General features: G+C 36.0%; 1 non-coding gene across 1 annotated transcript; it reads left to right on the forward strand.

Annotated features, from left to right (window-relative positions):
- The first annotated feature begins 4,065 nt into the window (after nucleotides 1–4,065).
- On the forward strand, nucleotides 4,066–4,191 carry LOC111825091. Its single transcript, XR_002828196.1, has one exon. It is a non-coding gene; the product is annotated as a small nucleolar RNA SNORA31 (small nucleolar RNA).
- Nucleotides 4,192–8,010: the final 3,819 nt, after the last annotated feature.

Consider the following 8,010-nt stretch of genomic DNA (forward strand, 5'->3'; position numbering starts at 1 on the left):
TGTCTCCCTCTGTGGGCCTGCTCCACCTGATCCCGGCAGACCTGCTCTTCACTGCTGCACTGGCAGGCCCTGCTCCACCCTGCTCTCTGTGGACCTGATCATCGCTGCAGCGACTGGCAGGCCCTGCTTCCTGTTCTCTGGGGGTCCTTCTCCACCCTGCTCTCTGTGGGCCTGCTCTGTCCTGCTCTCTTTGGAACTGCTCTTTGCTGCGGCACTGGCAGGCCCTGCTCTGTCCTGCTATCTGCGGGCCTGCTCTGCCCTGCTCTCTGTGAACCTGCTCATTGCCTGCGCCATCCATGGCTTGCCTCACCATGCAGCAGTCCCCTCCCCCCCATCTGTGTGCGCAGCCCATTAAGATGTAATATGCAAATTTGTTCAGTCGTGACTGTTACTGCATCCCAGACAAATTTGCATATCGCATCTTTATATATATATATATATATATATATATATATATATATATATATATATATATAAAGATTGGGTTAAAAATAAATAAATAAAATAGAACAAAGGCAAAAAACATTTTCTGCATTATTTAATTCATTCATATAAATTTCAAGCAACAGGAAACCTGAAACTAAATTATTGTGCTTAGAAGTACAAGCTTAGATTGCAAAACTCTAAGGAAACAACAACAAGGAAGTGATTACTATACAAGTAAGCAAATAGTTATCTTTGAGGGATGGAAGGAGTGGTGATGACAAGGCAGGGATAAGGAGAGATTCTGTGGGGTTGCCAATGTTTTATTTTTTTACCTGGTTGGTATTTTCACAGGTATCTTTTATTTGTAATGACATCAAATTGATCTCATCCAATTTTTCTTCAGTGAAATACTCCCAACACTGAGCTATAATTTGCATGCACGGTTCAATTTATAGGCACTCTCCAGGATATTCAGATGTCTTCAGTTTCTAAGAGAGTAAGTTATAGCCATAACTGTTCAGGCCAGCAGTAGTTGCCAAAATGTTTCTCATTGAAAAACATGTGTAAATCACCCCTTTCTTTCTCTAAGCACAAACTCCTCCTCATTGCTATATTAACCTATAAAAGAGACTTTGGAAACCGATACCCCTTATCCCTGCCTACTTCATGCTGTAATCGCTTATCAGAATGTGACAAAAGCCTGAGAAGCCCAAGAGTCCTCTCCTGGTAATTAGACAGCACTACTAGTATATGCCAGGTGTGTTACATTAATAGATACACGGAAAGATTCAAAAAGGCCATTTGAGAGTTTATCCTCATTTTCTCCATTCAATTTTCCTATAAATTCTCATCTCTTTTTCCTGAGTAGTCACCATATATTCTATTTTCTTTTACTTATGTTGATATCTATTCTCAACAAGATGTTATAATTGATAGTTCTGTGAACTCACTTTCAATCATTTTTAGAAAAAATTTGGAATGTGCACCACAAACTTCCATCTCTTGTTAGGTGACCTCATGTTCTTTTCATATTCCTTCTGTGAGCTTAAATAATATGGTTTTATTTCATTTTTAAAAATTTATCTTTATTGTTGAAAGTATTACAGATGTCCTCTTCCCCCGCCCCCCCATTGAATCCCTCCACCCTGCTCCTGTCCCCTCCGAAGGCCTTCCCCACACTATTGTCTGTCCATGGGCTATGCAAATATGCATATAAGTCCATTGGTTAATCTCTTACCCCCCTTCCCTCTTGATCTTTTTTGTTCATTAGTTTATTTTGTTCATTAGATTCCTTATATAAGTAAGATCACATAATGCTTATTTATCTCTGACTGCTTATTTCACTTAGCATAATACTCTCCAGGTTCTTCCATGCTCTCTCAAAGAGTAATAATATATTTATTATCTTCCTCTTTCAGAGAGATCAAAGTACATCATAATGGAAAGTTCTGATAGTAATTTAGAGAATTAGTAAGTATATAGAGAAGCTAAAGCTTATACTATGATTAAAAATGAAATAAAAAATCTGCAGCACTATTGACATGGTAAGAGAAAGCCTAAATAGCAGTTGTTTTTGTAAATCTTTTGAAAGTGCTTTTAAGGGCTAGATGTCAGAAAAATATGAACCAAATCTCCTCTTACTAGTTGAGTTGTACTGGGCATTTCTTTCAATGTCTCTGAATAAGAGTTTCCTTATCTGTAATGTGAAGACAATAATACCTATAATTTTTGAAATGTTTTGAAGATTATTGGAAGACCGTATAAAAAATACCTAACACAGTATCTATTAGCATTAAGTAGATGCTCAATAAATATTTGCCTATATTCAATTAGAACTGTGAATTTGGACAAATTATATTGATTGAGGCCAAACTACATCTCTTGTTCAAAGGTGGGTGTCCACATTTGAAAATTCTTGTGAATTTAAGTCAACTTTAGTGTGTCATGTAAGATAGAAAAGCATCTATAATAATAAAAGCGTAATATGCTAATTACACCGAAGTCCTTTTGGATGACCTTCCAGGCGAAGATGGGGCTGCAAGGGAAGCCCAGGTCCCAGATGCCTACCTGCGCCAGAGGGAAGCCTGGGTCCTGGGTGCCAGAGGGAAGCTGATGCCAGCAGCCAGGGGAAGGAAGGCCTACTCTTGCATGAATTCCATTCGTCGGGCCTCTAGTTAAGAATATAAGCCAGTCAGAGAAAGATAAATATCACATGATCTCAGTCATTCATGGAATATAATGAGCAACATAAACTGATAAACAAAAATAGAACCAGAGTAAGAAGCATCGAACAGACTTCCAACCTAAGAGGGAAGGTGGGGGGTAAGGGGGTAAGAGATGAAGCAAAGGACTTGTAGGCATGCATATGAGCATAACCAATGGGCACAGATGGGGGGGGTGAGGGCATGTGCTGGGGGTGGGGGATGGTTGGGGAGAGATCAAGGGGAGAAAAAGGAGACTTATTTACTAATATTTGTAATACTTTAAACAATAAAATAAAATTTTTTAAAAATAAATAATAAAACATTAAAAAATAAAATGAATGCAGGATTTTATATTCAATTATTAACTCTTACAAATTCACTTTCATGTTTAATAATTTCAGATTAAAATAAGTGTAGGTTAAAACTCTGATATTCTGTATTATAGTTATAAATGTTGGTTTTGAATTAATTAAAAATATTATTAATCTTTTTTACATATAAATTAAGCCATTATCTATCCTAGAGGTTGGAGTAGATTTACTATGTATTTTTGGTACAGAAAGAAAGTGAAATAATTTCCTTTTTACTACAAAATTACCTGATTTCTTTGTGATTACTGGAAAATTATTTTAGATCAGGAAATTTTTTTTCTTGGACAGAGCTTTACCAGATGTTTCAGTGGAAATCTATAAAAACAAGCAAACAACAAAAAACACATTAGTGGTTAAGCATTCCTTCATCTAATCATGCACTTCAGACAAGCAAACATTTATTTTGTGCCTCCTACATACCAGGTATTATACTAAGCTTAATGTATATGAAACTTATTTTATGAGATGAAACTGTGACAAGAAAGTTTAGGGCTTTGACTTGTGTTTTTGTAACACCAAAAGAGCAAGAAAATCAGGTACCTTTTGGTATGTGGGAGTAATAATTGGACTTTTGCCTGCCATTCCAAATCAGGTACCTAGTGATAGTGGTTGTGGTAAGGATAAGTATGAGAAGGAGTGTTCAGAATTCTACAATACTCTTGAGTATTTACATATGGAAGTGATTATTTGGTCAATAAACATTTTGTTTTATTGACAAAACAACAAAATCAACAAACAAAACAAAAAAGTAAATGTGTGTTTTTCCCTTATTGAAATAATCTGGGTTTTGTGGGTTTTTTGTTTGTTTGTTTGTTTGCTTGTTTTTTGTATCACAAAGGTTCAGATAGACATAGGAGGTTTTGTTCTATTTTGATTTTTAAATAAGTATTTTTCCTATCTCACTGCTGTCTCACCTGATTTAAAGATAACACTAAACTGAAACAAAGGCCTATATTTTCTAAAGGCAATTGAAAGAATTTATTCAAAAAATGAAAAAGTTTACACTCTAATTTTATTTTAAGAGTTTCATAAGCTGGAGGGGAATGTTTTAAAAAGAAAGACAGTATTGACAAACCTGGAGCAGTTACTGTCTGCTGCAAAGGTTTCCAGTACAGATGCAAGAGAAAAGTATCCTTGCCCTTTCTGTCTGTCTGATTGTGGCAGACAAGATTGAATGGGGGAATACAGGAGGAAAAAAAAAGGAAAAAATAAAAGAAAAAGAAAGACAGACTCTAGCTGGTATGGCTTGGTGGATAGAGTGTCGGCCTGTGGACTGAAAGGTCCCAGGTTTGGTTCCAGTCAAGGGCACATGCCTAATTTGCAGGCTCGATCCCCAGTGGGGGGCATCCAGGAGGCAGCTGTTCAGTGATTCTCTCTCATCATTGATGTTTCTATCTCTCTCTCCCTCTCCCTTCCTCTCTGAAATCAATAAAAAATATATTTTAAAAAAAGAAAGACAGATACATAGTACTCAGTTCTCCTTTGATGAATGTGACAAGGTACACTCATCTATTACCACTCTTTGTTTCTACCCAAAAACTTTGCCTAGGTACCAGTTTCTGGTCATCATAAACTTACATTCAGAGCAACACAGTGTTTTCTGGGCCCAGGACTACCCTAGTATCCCTTTAAAATTATATTTAATTTTTGTAGTGTCCATAAATTTATACATTCTTTGCCATTTGTTTTCCATAACAACACCATCTGCTCCTTAGATTCCCAAAGGTCTGTTTGATGTTTTTTTTCCTTCCATTCCAGAAAAGTACCAGTTGTGCTGCCAGGTCTCTGGAGTACCAGCAGGAACACACAATTTTTACCAGTAATGGCATAATGAGACACATCACACACTTTCCTAACAACTGAGACTCTTGCCTGCCATTCCAAAGTGATGTATGCTGCCAATGAGTCAAGCACCTGATATGTACAGATTCTATTCTCATCGTGACTGCTTCCCAGGGGTATGGTAGGGAAAAAGAAACAAACAAACAAACTCTGGCAGAGGTTTCATCATCTTTTCTTATTTATTTGAAAAGTTGTCATTTCTAGCCCTGGTTGATCTTGCTCAGTGGTTAGAGCATCGGCTTACGGACTAAAGGGCCACATGTTTGATTCTGGTTAAGGGCACTTACCTCTGTTACAAGCTGGTCGGAGCATGTGTGGAAGGCAACCAGTCAATGTGTCTCTCTCATATGGATGTCTCCTCTGTCTCTCCTCATCCCTTCCATTCTCTCTAAAAATCAATGGAAAAAAGATGAGGATTAACAACAAAATGGTCATTTCTACATACCTTGTCTTGTGACAGACTAGTTCTGTAGCTACCATTCTGTTTCTCAGAAAGGAATCTGGAACCATTTCAGTCAAACATTGTTAATAACCCCAGGCAAATTGGAATAAGTAATGTTAGTAATACATGAAAAGAAGCTCCAAACTCTGTGAGCTATAATTATCCCTCTGGCATATGCTGGATTAGTCATTCATGTATTTTCAGTGTGTAATGAATGAATAGCAATGCAATTGAGGAAATAAAGGCAATATGGAAACCTCCTAATAGTAAAGAAGTATCTCTTAATCCAACACACCTCTGCAATCCTAAAGAAACATTTATAGATGTGGAAAGGTCATCAATGTTAATGTCAATGAGGCATTGATTCATTTAAAAAAAATAAGAAAGATAGAAAAAACAAAAATGAGCCATCTTTTTTTTTTTAACTAGACTTCAACCTTACTTCCACTAATTTATTTGGTCTGTATTGACCAGTTAGTTTTAGCAAGAACCCTGCTATTTCAGCTGAGCAAGCATCATCCACTCTTGATAGCTGATCATCCTATATATTGGATCACCTTGCCCTGCCTTTAGTAAGAATCCTAAGTCTAGGTTAGCGAGAATCCTCCTTCACTAGATAGCTCCTCTTAATAATTTCCCATCCATTTTCATCCCCCTACCACCACCACTTGTCTTGACACCTGTAAGAATAGTCCTGAATAAAATCTTCCTTTACTCATAATATTTTCAACAATGTAAAAAGAGAGCATGCAATAAATAGCAAATGTATTTTCAATGTTTAGTTATCATATGACTTTGAAAACTGATTTTTTCCCTTGTGCCTATTAAACGGATTGCTAAAATGTTATAAATTCTACTGTTTGTCCAGGATCTTTCAATGTGTGAAACTGGCATTTATTTACTGAGTTTTCTATGTTTCTGAATAGAGATAAAACTAACGCAAATGTGATCCCTAAAAGAGCAAAGACTTCAAAGCCATTAATCCTCAGAAACAAAGTTTACATCTTTTTTAACTAGCATATAGTCTCCCTACCTCCTTTTCTTTTTTGAAAAAAAAAATCTGAATTTGTTTTTCCATATACCCAACCTATTCTGGTGGAGAGAATTGCTTTCCATCTAAGAAAATTCTACTTTGCATAATCCCTAATGGGAGAGCATATTGGTGAACCTGCATCAATTGAATGAGTGTCTCCAAACTGTTTCAATTAAAGCCTTGTTTTAAATTTAAGAATATAGTGTAACATTAGGAAGAAAGTCATTGCATGTTTCTAAATAGAAACAAAAGCATGCATCTAAGACTGCTGACCTTGATTACAAATACTCATGAGAGGGATTAGATTGTGTGCAAATCACATATGGAGAACAGTTTCTGGAAATGACAATTACCTTCTTATAAAATGCATGTTGCCACTTTTACAAATATAATTTAATTAAACATTTGATATTGTAGATACACAGTGAAGCACCAGATGGAAAGAGACAGCTTTCTCTAACCTGTTTATTAAGATACTGAACAAACATATGGGATAAAATAACATTCTGAGAAGGCAAATCTTTGCATACCTTAAGAAAAAAAAAAGAATCTCACCAAGAAGCTTCTAACAGGCAAAAATTATCACACATAAATGTCTCTGGTTTATTTTTATTGTTGTTTGTTGTGGGGAAAAAAAAGTGTTCTATGGTGGGTAGTCAAACCCCATGCATATAACTTCTTTAGTAAAAGGCTTAACTTTGTCTTAAGCAAGGCCTGTTTATTGTTTCTGCTATATATCTGAGGCATGACTACCTACCATGACCTGCCCAGTTAGGAATTTATGATCAGATCACCCTGTGAGGTTTCTCTCCATAGAACCCCTTTTAAAATCTATACCGCTTAATTAAAATAGTACAAAATATGCATAAAATGTGAATTTAGGTGTATCATATTGCCCAGTTTTCTTTATCCAGTGCAGTCTTTTTGAGAACTAAAGTTACTGGCCCTAACTCCAATTCTGGGTGAAATAGTAGTTTGTAAGTAACAATTTTAAAGAAAGAAAATAGCCTTATAGCAACCCTAAATGATCTTATTTGGGCTTAATTTTGCCCTAGATGGCTATCTTTACTGCCATGGGGGGGGTCAATTCATTCCTTTAAAGCAGTGGTTCCCAAACTTATTTGGCCTACCGCCCCCTTTCCAGAAAAAATATTACTCAGTGCCCCCTGGAAATTAATTTTTTTTAAATTTTAATAGCAATTAAACAGAAAGATATATGTATTAATGTTTCTACCTTTTTCGTAAAATATAGTAAAGAAAGGTGTAAATTAGAAACATTGAAGTTTGAAATTATGAAACTATTTATTGAACTCAGAATAGAAAGGTAATACAAAAAAAGTTAAAACAAATGCACCTGTGGCCATCACCTCCCCCCTGGATCGCTGCAGCGCCCACCAGGGGGCGGTAGCGCCCACTTTAGGAATCACTGCTTTAAAGGAACACCATGACAAGTTTAGTGTTTTCTTGTTTATTTCCCTTGCTTGTTATCTCTAATAAAGCTATTTGCTTTATTTAAGTTGTTTAATGGGATACTGAAGTATTTTGTTTGCATTTACAGTTATAAACTGTGCCACCTTTATATATGCTGTTTTTTTTTTATAAAAAACACCTTTTTAATATTTCTTGAAAAGCTTAATTGACAAAGAGAGAACAGAGATATCCATAGTATGCTCTATAATTAAGCCATAATTT

The sequence above is a fragment of the Myotis lucifugus genome, unplaced genomic scaffold, assembly GCF_000147115.1.
Source record: "Myotis lucifugus unplaced genomic scaffold, Myoluc2.0 scaffold_13, whole genome shotgun sequence".
Classification (NCBI taxonomy): Eukaryota; Metazoa; Chordata; class Mammalia; order Chiroptera; family Vespertilionidae; genus Myotis; species Myotis lucifugus.